The sequence below is a fragment of the Balaenoptera physalus genome, assembly GCF_965194825.1.
Source record: "Balaenoptera physalus genome assembly, chromosome: 13".
Lineage (NCBI taxonomy): Eukaryota > Metazoa > Chordata > Mammalia > Artiodactyla > Balaenopteridae > Balaenoptera > Balaenoptera physalus.
The window spans coordinates 12,190,637-12,203,939 of record NC_138892.1 but is presented as its reverse complement, the minus strand read 5'-3'; the positions used below and the strand labels follow the sequence as shown (position 1 = coordinate 12,203,939).

At 36.2% G+C, this 13,303-nt stretch overlaps 2 protein-coding genes across 28 annotated transcripts in view; one reads left to right on the top strand and one right to left on the bottom strand.

The window, feature by feature from the left end:
- Positions 1-13,303, bottom strand: part of RBFOX2 (RNA binding fox-1 homolog 2) — a 264,208-nt gene that overhangs the window by 188,841 nt on the left and 62,064 nt on the right. The window lies entirely within an intron of this gene.
- Positions 1-13,303, top strand: part of LOC309641106 (apolipoprotein L6-like) — a 274,531-nt gene that overhangs the window by 235,477 nt on the left and 25,751 nt on the right. The window lies entirely within an intron of this gene.

Below are 13,303 nucleotides of genomic sequence, written 5' to 3'. Positions count from 1 at the left end.
ATCTCTCAGTTTAGCACGTATGATATCAAAAAAACAAAAACAAATAAAAAACAGTATTTGCTTAGGAGCACTATTCATAAGCACCACTTTCCTCCTTGTACAGCTACATGTTTCCTTCTCAGTGTATCTCAAACAGAGCACTACTGGGATTTGGGGCAGATCAATTCCTAACTTCACACTGTGGGACTCTAGTATGCCCGGCCCTTAACTTCTAAAAGCCAGTAGGCTTTCAGTGTCCTGAACACTAGGAAAACCAAAAACTTCCACACATTTCCAAAAGTCCCCTTGTTAGGAAGGAGACAGTACCACCCCTACTGAGAACTGTCTCTTGACCTGGTAAAGTTTTAGTCCCTCCCCTCTATCAATCTGCTTTCCTTCAGTTCTTTTAAACCTAGATGAAAGTCCACCTCTGTTCCGGACTTCCTCTACCATCCTACATCATCCTATGAACTCAAGTGACTCCTAATATGTGTATGTAATAAGTTAAAATTTACTGGGTTATTTGTACAATTTACTTTTCATATTATTTATAATTTAATACATCTTCTTTTTGTAAAGGTGTTTCATACTGAGTGCCTCATCCTCACATTAACCATTAAATCAAGATCCTTGAGGGCAAGAATGATAGCGAATAAAAGCTATGCAAACCCTAATTTAATACAATGTCATACAATATGAGCACTCACTTATGGCTTACTTGACTCATTCAATTATTCAGTCACGTATATTGAATACCTAATATTTTCAAAGTTCTGTTTAGATGACTGACAGAATAAGTCAGTAAAACAAGCCCCTTGCCTTCAAGGGAACTTTTAAATGGGAGGAGATACATGTGCACACAAAGGTGTAAATGAGAACACAGTGCTTTCATAGTTTTTCCAAGGTGCTCAACACAGCTATCTGAAAGATATGCATGCTCTTCTTCCATTCCTACTAGCAGAACAGTAAGTTAAGAAGAATTTTCATTGATAGGACCTTCATTTATGACGAGAGTAAACCTGCCACCTGATGGTACATCTGCTATGATTATATCCATATCTTTGATCATCGAAAGTCCACACTCCTTTCAAAAACATGAAAGCCAGGGGTCAACTTAAGCTCCCTGCACAGACCCCATGTCTTGTTCATCATGGTTTCCCCACAACCTAGCACAGTGTCTAACACATGGTGGACATTCAGAAGAATGTGTAAATAAATAAATGAGGTTCAATAACCAGAAATTATTAGGCATTCAGTTGCTAACTCAATCATAGACAACCCAAGTTCTCCTTTTTTTTCCTAAATCTCTATTTTGGACATTTATAAATTAAGTCTCCCTAAAGAGAGTACACCAAAGATAACTGCCTTTAAAAATTATAGGTGCCAAAATGATCCCGAGAAAGAACAAATTTGAAGGACTCACATTACAAAGCTACAGTAATCAGGACAGTGTAATACTGCCTAAGAACAGACGTACAGACCAATGAAGTACAACTGAGAGTCCAGAAATAAACTCTTGCAGTTACAATCAACTGAGTTTTCAAAAGGGTGCCAAGAAAAGCAATGGAAGAAAAGAATAGCCTTTTCAACAAATGGTGCTGGGACAACTGGATACCCCATGTCAAAGAATAAAGTTGGAACTCTATCTTACACCATATACAAAATTAACTCAAGATAGATCACAGACCTAAAATCATAAAACTCTTAGAAGAAAACAAAGGATTAAATCTTCATGACCTTTGGATAGGCAATGGTTTCTTCAATATGACTACAAAGACACAAATGACGAAAAATAGATAAATGGACTTCATCAAAATTTAAAACTTTTGTGCTTCAAAGGACACCATCAATTCTGGGGATCTAATGTACACAGAGTGATTATAGTTAACAATACTGAATGATATACTTGAAAGTTGCTAAGAGAGTAGATTGTAAATGTTCTCACCACAAAAAATAAATGGTAATTATGTGACATGTTGCAGGTGTTAGTTAAAGGTATGGTGGTAACCACTTTGCAACATATAAGTGTATCAAACCAACAAGTTGTACATGTTAAACTTACACAATGTTAATGCCAATTATGTCTCAATAAAGCTGGGGAGGAAAAGACACCGTCAAGTAAGTGAGAAGACAACTAACAGAATGGGAGAAAATATTTGCAAATCCTTTGTCCAATAAGGGACTTGTAGTCAGAATATAAAAGAACTCTCAGAAAGACAACCCAAATTTTTAAGTGGGCAAAAGTTGCAAACAGGAAGTTCCCCAAACAGGATATACAAATGGCCAATAAGCACATAAAAAGATACTCAACACTGTTGGTCATTAGGAAAATGCAAATCAAAACCACAATGAGATAACACTTCACACCCACTAGGATGGTTATAATCAAAAAGTCAGACAATAACAAGTGATAACAACAACGTGGAGAGACCGGAATCTCATACATTGCTGTTGGGACTATAAAATGGTACAGGCACTTTGGAAATAGTTTGGAAGTCCCTCAAAATGTTAAAAAAGAGTTACCATGTGACCCAGCAATTCCACACTAGGTATAACCAAGAAAACTGGAAACATACATCCACACAAAGCCTTGTACACAAATGTTCATAGCAGAATTATTTCATAATAGCCAAAAAGTTGAAATAATCCAAATGTCCATCAATTGATAAGTGGAGAGGCAAAGTACTGTATATCTATAACTGAATATTATTTGGCAATAAAAGGAATGAAGTGCTGATACAACAAAGATGAATTTTAAAAACATCATGCTAAGTGAAAAAAGCCAGAGACAATAGGCCACAAATTATATGATTCCATTTATATGAGATATTCAGAAGGGGCAAATCTATGGAGAAAGAAAGTAGATTAGTAGCTCCAGGGACTAAAGGGAGTGACTGCCAATGGGTACTGGGTTTTACTTTTGGTGATGAAAATGTTCTGGAATTAGTGATGATGGATTCACAACTCTATGATTTTGCTTAAAACCACAAAACACTAAAAACCACTAAGAACACTTTAAAAGGGTGAGATTTATGGTCTGTGAATTATAGGTCGATAAATCTGTTATTTAAAAATAATAATAATAGGCAATGTTGGCTGGCTATTTTCCTACAAATTTTTACAGGGGAGACACATGCAGCTTAGACCATAACAAAAAGAACAGGGCTCCTTCCGAAATCCCCAAGTGCCTTGTTTGTTCTGGAGTCTATACATTTACTTCAATACCATTCTCTACAGATTTTAACAATGATGATGATAAACGTGATAATAACCACTAGATACTGAGCAACCAATCAGGCATGGTTTCAGGATGGAGGGGAGGAGTAAGAGAAAGTGGCAAAGAGAAGGAGATAATAAAGCACAGATAATAGGTGGAAAAGTCAAACTTTTAACCCAGGTCTGTTGGACTCCAAAGTCCCTGTTCCTCCCGCTTTATCAAATTCTCTAAAAACCATTCCATATTATTCCTCTACAGTAAATTTCAAGATTGTCTGAGGAAGGAGTTATAGGATGAAGAAAGTCATCAAAAACACCCAAAAGCATCACTAACAAAGATTTGTCACTCCCAGAGATAGCCCATGTATAAACTATATTCTTGAGTTCAACAATGCAGAAAACTTTTTGTAAGGAAAAAAAAAAGTACATTCCTACAAGCAAGTATTGTCAAAAACTTTAACAGCAAAGACAGATGTAACAGGTACACAGAGATGTTCCAGAGGAAACGGACTTCCTCCTTCACCTGCTTAGCAAAGTAGTCCTCCTTTCTTCCCCATCTCTCACCCGAGGCTACCTGGAACTCTCCAGCACTCAGACACCACCGCCTCTCTGAAAGTGGACTACACTTAACGACAAAGGTTTGCTTTCGTTTTTAATTTTACCACGTATATATCTGTCCCTTCAAAATGCATGAACTTTGCATGTTTTTGAATTTTATAGAAATGAATCCTATTGTACAGCAATTTCCTTTTTTCTCATATTACGAGATTTATCTCCACTTACTCATGTCACTATATTTCACTAATTTTGACTACTGCTTAATATTCTATCTTATGACTATGTCACAATTTATTTATCCCTCTTGTTTTCCTGTTAATAGATATTTGTTTCCAGTTATACTCACAAACCACTGCTGCCTGTGAACATTTAGAGTTGAGGTATCACTTTCCACCCATAGACTGACAAATATGAAAATGAAAATATGACAAATTGGCAGGAAGAAGAGTAAATAGATATCTTCACATCTAATAGTAGGAAGATAAGCATATTGGGACTACTCTTTTGGAAAGCAATTTGACAATAATTATTAAAATATTAAATACTCATACCTTCTTGTAATTTCATATCTCTGATCTCTTTATCTACTCTAGAGAATCACCTGAACTTGTGCTCAAAGAAGCATGTGCAAAGATTTTTCAATGCAGTGCTGTTTGCAACACTGGAAAACTAAAAAGCACCTCAATAATAGGGAAGTACTGTTATCAACTATTGTTGATATTGTTGACTATTCAACATCCTCTGTTAAACTGCAAGTGTTTTAAAAGGTAAAATCTCAATGAACTATCTCAAGTCATATTAAATGACAGCAAAACAGTCGGTGTGCTATTCCTTTAAATCACAATACAAAAAGAGGTATTTCTACATGCATATAAAAAAGTAAATAAATGCATAGAGAAGATCTAGAAGGATATACAACAAACTTCTAACAGTGGTTCCCTCTAGGAAGAAGAATAAGATCTGTGGAAGGTCGAGAGGGCATGCTTTATCTGAATTATTTGAATTTACAAAATGTAAAATTCATGTATTACTTAGAGCATAAAAAAGAACCAAAGAAGTCACTATTACCAGTGTTTTATAATGTACAAAACACCTTCACATAATCTTATTTAGTTCTCACGATGCAGAAAATAGGTTTTATAACCCTCATTTTACAGATGACAAAACTGAATTTCAGAAAGATTAAATGATTTGCTCAAGGCCGAACAGCTAATGATAGTGGCTGAGCTGCCTTCAGACTTAGGTCTTTTAACTCTATTCCCAGTACTTCTGCTACTTCATGACAACTAGTACAAACCAGTACTGGTCCTGGTAGAGATTACTATGATTGTCTAAAAACGTGCAGATCTGAGTTTTTAATCAGTGTAAAAATAATAACTGAAAGTTATTATTTTTTAAAATTTTTATTTCATATTGGAGTATAGTTGATTAACGTTATATTAGTTTCAGGTGTACAGCAAAGTGATTCAGTTATACATAAATAACTGAAATTTATAGCAGACATGGAATTACAAGGCAAGCTAATGGAACAGATGGGACAGAAATCAGATGTGTTAAACTCCAAAGAGGAAAGGCAGCTATACTGCTATAAGCAAGAGTTATTGACCTAGTGAGACTGAAAGACTTAGAAACTGACTGCCAAGGCACAGAAACTGCTCAAAAATAAAAAGAATATATAAGAAATAAAATGTACCTAAGTTCCCATGCTATTACGTACAAAAACAAATCCTAGCAGCAAGTAGGGTCAGGAAGAGAGACTGCTTAGCAACCACAGGACATCATTCCGCATCCAAACCATACAGGGTTCAAGGTACCCAAAGATAAGAGGGCTTACAAGGGATATGAATCTGGTAGTATCTAACAACACAGGCCCAACAGAAGGTCCAATGGGTAACTGGTAGACTAAACTTTCACACTACAATAGAATAAAATAAAACATAGGGTAATTCGTCCCACCTCCCCATCAAGAAAACTGACAGACAGTAGCTCTTTGTTACACTCACCACTTCTACCCCAAATACCCCATCTTTTTTTAAAGAGACAGCTCATTTTGGGGGTGCTTTATCTCAGCCCTAAGGATAGTTGCTGTTATAAATTAACTTTATACTAATGATATATTATCATCTATCAATCATATTATTACATTATTTTATATCTACTGTATTACATCTGCTATTCCTTAGAGTTCTCTTTACTTCTTACAAGCCAATCCCTTATTAATTCAATCTGCTGTTAGAGTAAACAATTCTTTATGTTAAATTCCTTGTCTAAATTACTTATAGTCTCTTTATCCTGACTGGACCCAGATTGGTACAGATGAGCTGAAACAAAATGCTAATAGCCACTTATTTCACACAGGACAGTCATTATGCTTCATGTTTTCTATACGTTATCACTTTGTATTCTCACTAAAACTCTGTAATATATCTCTCAATATTAAGAAAACTGAGGCTCAGAAAATGATGCAATTTGTCTACAATAATGCAAATCCAGGTTGGTCTTATACTCAAGTCCCTGTTGGTTCCCTACTATAGCATTTATTTTTCTTCACAGAACCTAGCAACACTTTTTAAAGAACTAAACATCTATGTACCGGAAAAGAATGAACAAAGCAGTCCTGGCTGCTATACTTAGAAAGGGCAGTTTGTTGGTTGGCCTTGACTGGTGCCTGGGAACTTAGATATCAGGAGGGTTCTATTCCCAGAACTAGTAAGAGTGGCTCACTGTGCCTAAACTGTGCAAACAATACGGTTTATGCCGAACACTGCTTTCCTCCTGGGAGTCTAGAATTTGAGCATGTGCTAGGCAGAGTGCCTATGTGAACAACCCTTCCCAGCCGTGCCCCAAAAAGAAAAATTTCAGCACTAAGTCTAATGAGCTTCCCTGGTAGACAACACTGCCACCACTGGCTGAAGGAAGTAAGCACATCCTGCGTGACTCAACTGCAAGAGAACTCTAGGAAGCTGGAGCCTGATTTCTTCTGGACTTCACCCCATGCAATTTTTCCCTTGGTGATTTTGCTTTGTATCCTTTCATTGTTATAAATCATAGCCATGAGTATGTCTATACAATGAATTCTGTAAATCCTAGCAGATCATTGGAGCTGGGGAAGTCTTGGGGACACCCCCCCCCAATACAGCTTATGACATGCCAAGTATTTTATTAAATGCAGAGGATACAAAGATGAATAGGGCCTTTGTCCTCAAGGAATTTTACAGTCTATTTAAATTTCCCTTCTTTCACTTCTCTGATCTTCACTTCTTAGTCTGTTTGCCACTTAAAATAGATTAGATACATCTCCCTAAGCTAAATTTCATTCTTGGCGCTGAAATGATGCTAAATATTTAATAAGTCCATCAAGCAAAATCTGAGATACAAAGCTCTAATAAACTCGAAGGCCACACATATTTTCTCTTTACTTTCCCCATCATATTGTGTTCCTCATTAAAAATAAATTGACCAACTCTTGTACACTGCTGGTAGGAATATAAAATGGTGTAGCTACTAAAGAAAATAGCCTGGCGGTTCCTCAAAAAGTTAAATATCGAACTACCGCACGGCCCAGCAATTCCACTGCTAGGTATATTCCCCAAGGAATTAAAAACAAGTACTCATATAAGTACTTGTACACACTATGCAAAATAGCTGAGATGTGGAAATAACACAAATGTCCATCAATGAACGAATAAATAAATAATTGTATACACATACAAAGGAATATTATTCAGCTTTAAAAAGGAACAAAGTGCTGATACATGCTACAACATGAATGAACCTTGAAAACATGATGGTACATGAAAAAAGCCAGACACAAAAGGTCTCATATTGTATAATTCCATTTATATGAAATACCAAGAATAGGTAAATTCATAGAGGCAGAAAGCAGATAGAAGAAAGGGGAAATGGAGGATGACTGCTTAATGGAGGGTGACTGCTTAATAGGTATGGGGTGATAAAAATTTTTGGAACTAGATAGGGGTGGTGTCTGCACAATACTGTGAATGTACTAAATACCACCAAATTGTTCACTTCTAAAAGACTAATTATATGTTATATGAATTTCATCTCAATAAAAACATTTTTTGAAAAGCAATGCAGTATACAATATGGTGATAATGATGTTATTTTGAATGGGTACTTGTAGCTTGAAATAAAATCATCAGTGACTACAACAGATATGGATTCAAAAAAGTGCCACATCTCAATATATACCCTGGAAAACTACTTGAAGACTCAAAGTGGTTCTAAGCAATGATACAGATACTGATGCCATAGAGTATGTATAAATTTTCTTCCTAAAACCATAGAAAATAAAATGTTTCTAAATTATTACATAAGACTTTGAATAGGCATGTGTGCATAAATAAAATCAGTATTTTAAAGACATCTGCCTATTTCATCAACATCCCTAAAAATTTATATATTTAGGTTGGCTTGTCATTTCAATGGAAAAACAACTTAAAGCCTTATATAGAGTTTCCTCATATTCAGACATTTATAGCACATATACATAACATTTTTTTTCCTTAAGTCTAAAAGGATGTATCCCAAAATGTTTAGTGATTATATGTCTTGGTGTTGAGTTTGGGTTTATAGAGTGACATACATTTTTTTTTTTCTTTTGCCTATCTGTACTTTCTAATTTTTCAACAACGAATACGTATTGTTTTCACTTAACCATCAAAAATTAGGAATAATAACAGTACCTTCTCAAGGACGCTGTGAAGATTAAATGAGATAATACACATAAAGCCCTTAAAACTGTATTCAGGATATTATAAGTATGCAATAAATATTAGGTAATAGAGGTATTATTATATTTCTGTTTTTGTAAATATTTTTCAGGACACATATATTTCATTACCTCTGGCAAAAGCATTCACCTTAATCCAGGCCTGGGTCATCTGAGTGAAGCCTAAATAACTGAATAATAGCTTCTTAGCTGGTCCAGCAGTCTCCATCCACCTCTTCCCAATTTTCTTACCAGGCCAGGGTAATTCATCAAACACCACTCATATCACTCCCATGCTAATGGCCCTCCATTGCTTACATGATCAAGTTCCAAACACTCTAAATCTGGCCTCACCTGGTCATTCCCTTTTTCTCCCCATTTATTTATTCCTTCAACAAATATTTACTTAAGGACATTCATATGTCTGGCACTATGGCAGAAATAGAAAGACAAATAAGTTACTGATTCTTTTCTTAAGGAACTCATAGTCTAGTAAGAGAGACAGGCATGTAAACAAGCACAACATGAATCATGCAATAAAATGTAAATATAAGGTCCAGAGGGAACAAGTGTACAAAGTTGATAATGGAGTGAGAAAGGCATGAAGAAATTACAAACACGGGAAGTCATGGGAGGCAAGATCTGGATGGGGTTTGAAGGATGACTGCAAATAGCTAATTTCCAGATCTAAACTTTACTCAATTTACTTCGCACCTTAGGGTGTTCTCCCACATCAACTCAACTTTAGTAAAATCTAGCAAAGTGCTACCTGCCTTCACAATGCAATTCCTGTAACTCTGGCTCAGTGTATTTTCAAACTGAGTCAAGACCCATTCATGACTGATTTAATTTAAGAGATCTCAACCATTATTAAGAAATAAAAATAATGAGAGCAGCAGCTCTCAAACTTTCGGGTCTTAGAATCCCTTTACCCTCTTAAAAATTACTAGAGATCCCAAAGAACTTTTGTTTATGGGAGTTAAAAAGGATTAGTATTTGCCTATTAGAAACTGAAACTGCATAATTTTTAAAATATTTGTTAATTCACTTTAAAATACCAAAAATAAACCATTATGGTAACATAAAACATTTTATGAAAATTAACTATATTTTATAAAACAAAAAATTTAGTGAGAACAGTGCCATTGTTTTACATTTTGTTTTTGCAAATATCATTCACATCCCACTTAACAGAAAATGGCTAAGATATCTGCTTCTGCATTCAATCTGTTGTGATATGTTATTTTGGTGAAAGTATATGAAGAAAATCTGGCCTTCCACAGATACGTATTTGGAAAAAGTAGGAGTACTTTAATAGTCTTTTCACATACCTATGGATATTCTTCCTTAATATTATACCAAAACTTGAAAAGTAACAGTTCCTTAAAAGTTAGTTGCAGTGTGACATCTGAAACCATATCAATGAAGTTTTTTCATAAAACCCATTGGCCTGTCCTGCATTTTGAATGAATTTTCACCTATCATGATTACATAACATCTTGCATTGTTTGTTTATAAAATACTGGTTCACTAAGTTATAAAGATCTTCTCAATATTGACACATTTCATTATATAATATCAATGAAACTGACTTTTTTCACCCCTCCTTTAAGTGCAAGGGTGTGGTGGTGAAAAAAATAATGACTACCAGTACAGTTTGGTGCCGGTGCCTTGATTCACTCTAGGACGACCCATCATTGCTTACACAACACCAGTGCAAATGTCAACATAGTAGGAAAGGCAAAAAACATCTTAATGTTATGAAAAGAGTTTTGACCTTGAAGACCCCCCTAAAAGGTTCTTGGGTACCTTTGTGGGCGGGGGAAGTGAGGTCCATAGACCACACTTTAAGAATCACTATACTGGACTACAATAGAATTTTTAAACAGAAAGAAAGAATCAAGTACCTCATGTTTAGTAAGGGTAAAAATTATTCCATGAAACGTGTTTTGGTCACATATATACAGATAAACATCTAACTATACACTAGGCTGTCACGTAAAATGGATCTCTTATCATGGGTCATAGTCAAAATCCCATGGTCACACAACTCTTGTATAGTGATATTCAGTTGAAACTGCTGTTTCACTGAACTGCAGACTTTAAAAAAAAAAAAAGATACCTTTTTATTAGCCTCAGAGTATAAAGGAAATATATCCCAAAAGGATAATTCTGGAACATTCCAAAAATCCCTCTGAGATAGGCTAACATGTTAACCCTTTAGCCATAAAGGTCAATATAGACAAAATAAATTTTACTTTAACTGGCATATATTTGCTATTTCAATTTAGCTTTTAAAACAGTCTCATCACTCACATTGCTATTCAACATGATTTCAAACGAGCTCTGTTGCTATTAGCTGAGTGACTTAGGGCAAGTTACTCAACCTCTCTGATCTATTATGCCTATACCTTGCAGAGATGTTAAGATTACGCGTAATAGATACAAAGCACCTAGGAGTGTACCCACCCTATAGAGGAAAGCTATTGTTATAACAATTTTCATTATACGCTTTGAGTTCACAATCCTGCCTTATCCCTCAGTCCCCTAAGATTTGTATGGCTGAGTGACAATGGGCCTTTCTATCTCCTACTCCTGCTGGTGCTTCCAATGCCCTACTTGCTACGATTGCCAATCCTCTGACCTAAACTCTCTGCCATCTACTTCTGGTGTCCCCAGAGCAAGTCCCTGAACTCCCCCTTATCATATTAATTCCCTGGTCAGAAAAAAGATAATGCTCATTACAGTTCAAGGATCTTCTGATAAATGCCGTGTTAATTCTTGCTTGCAACTAGTCTAAAAGACTTTAAATGAAATCATATGAATTCATGGTGGGTTTTTTTTTAAACAGCAATTTTTTTTAAATACAAATTAATTTTCTAAAACATATGGTCAACTTACTAAGAATTCATGAAAGGGCTGCCTCTATCAGATCTCATTACACCTTAATTCCTATACCAGCTCCACTATTCAACTCCTATAGCTCTTCCAGCCCTCTTAGTCTCCATTAAGTAAAAGGCACTTAATAGAAAAAAGTGGCAAAGAAAACTATACGTACGGTTTTCTGTAGTATAATGAGATGTTCGAGGTAGCTCAAAGAAGGGCAAGAGGCAAGGAAACTACCCAGAGAGGATGGTGTTGGGTCTCGACTGGCGGCCCCTTCTGAGGGAACAGAACTACTACTACACAGATCACCACTGAAAGGGGGAAGGGGGCGGGGGAGGGGGGAGGCACTAATGTGTGCAGACACTGCAATGTGCTAGATACTTTATGCACATTATTGCATGGTCTAGGTATTATTTCCGTTATCAGGTGAGGACACTGAGACTCAGAGAGGTTGAATGACTAGGTCAAGGCCAAACAACTAGTAAGTGGTAGAGGCAGAGGCACGATTATAACACTCTTCTTTCTGTTACATGGTACACAGTGACTTAGTCCAGAAAAGCACTTATCCCTAGGCTAAGCAACAGGGAAGGGAAGTGCAGGCTCATCTACACACTGGCTTAGCCTGACTGTTTCTCTTCTACCAATGAGAATAACTGAGAGATAATCCATCTTTAACCTGTAGTTATTACCCAATTACTCCCACTGGTAGAAGAAAAGCAGTGTTCCTTAAACTTTAACATGCATACAGGTCACTGCAAGGTATCTTGTTAAAAATGCAGATTCTGATTCATTGGGTTTGGGGTGGCACCTGAGATTCTGCATTTCTAATAAGATTTCAGGAAATGATGACACTTCTAGTGCTTGGGCCATACTCAAAACAGATTACACACAGCGGTTCCCAAACCTGGCTGTTCATCATAATCATCTGGGAATCACTTAAAAATTATAGATTCCTAGGCCCCTCCCTCCTGGACATTCAGGGTGTCTGAAACCTTCTACCTCATAATTCTGTAATTCAAAGAAATGTATAATTAATTATTAATGACAATAGCCAAAGGAAGCACTGACTGAGAACATACCAAATGTCTAAGTGTTTTCTGTATTAGTTTACTTTCCCTCAGCACCACACTGTAAGGCTGGTACTTATAGCACTATCATCCCCATTTTAGACACAAGGAAACCAATGCACCAAGAGACTGCTACTTGTCCAAGGTCAGTCACTGAGCAGCAGAACAGGGGTGCACACTTGAATCAATCTGGTTCCTCAGTCTGTCAGTCAGTCACCACAAAATGCTGCTTCGATCACCCAATGGTAATGTCACTGATTTTAACAGACACAGTTGAACAAATAAGTCCAAATGGGTCACCTCAGAAGACTGTGCCCTGAGAAGGCTATGCTCTTATTCCTCAGATGCTGCCATCATTCATGCAGCCACTGCTAAACTACATAATCTAGGAGCTCTTGATCTGAAAATGAAAATGCCTTCAGAACCTAAACCTATGACTTTAAATATCTTTAACTGGGACAAAAGCTCACCATTTGAACATAGATTTGATTTTTTTGACAACCCCAAATCAGGAAAAGCCAATTCAAAGACATCCAGTGTCTGATCAAGCTAGGTATTCTTTTTAAATAAAAAATGTGATGTTAGATATTAAAAATGTTTTTCTCATCACTCATCTCTGAAGCTGATTCCAAAGGAGAGTTCATGTTTTGCACAGTGGCTGTATCACCAGAGTCAAAGTGACTATTTTGAAGGATAATACTCATCTGGATGCACAGACTCTGTTATATTTGTTTTTAAAAATATTAGCCCCTCACTCATTCCAAAAGAAACACATTTGCCCTTCACTATCAGTACGGACACGCACGCATATGTTCAGAACAACTGTCCTGAAGCATGCAGTTCTCCTTTCTGCTGCAAAAGCAAT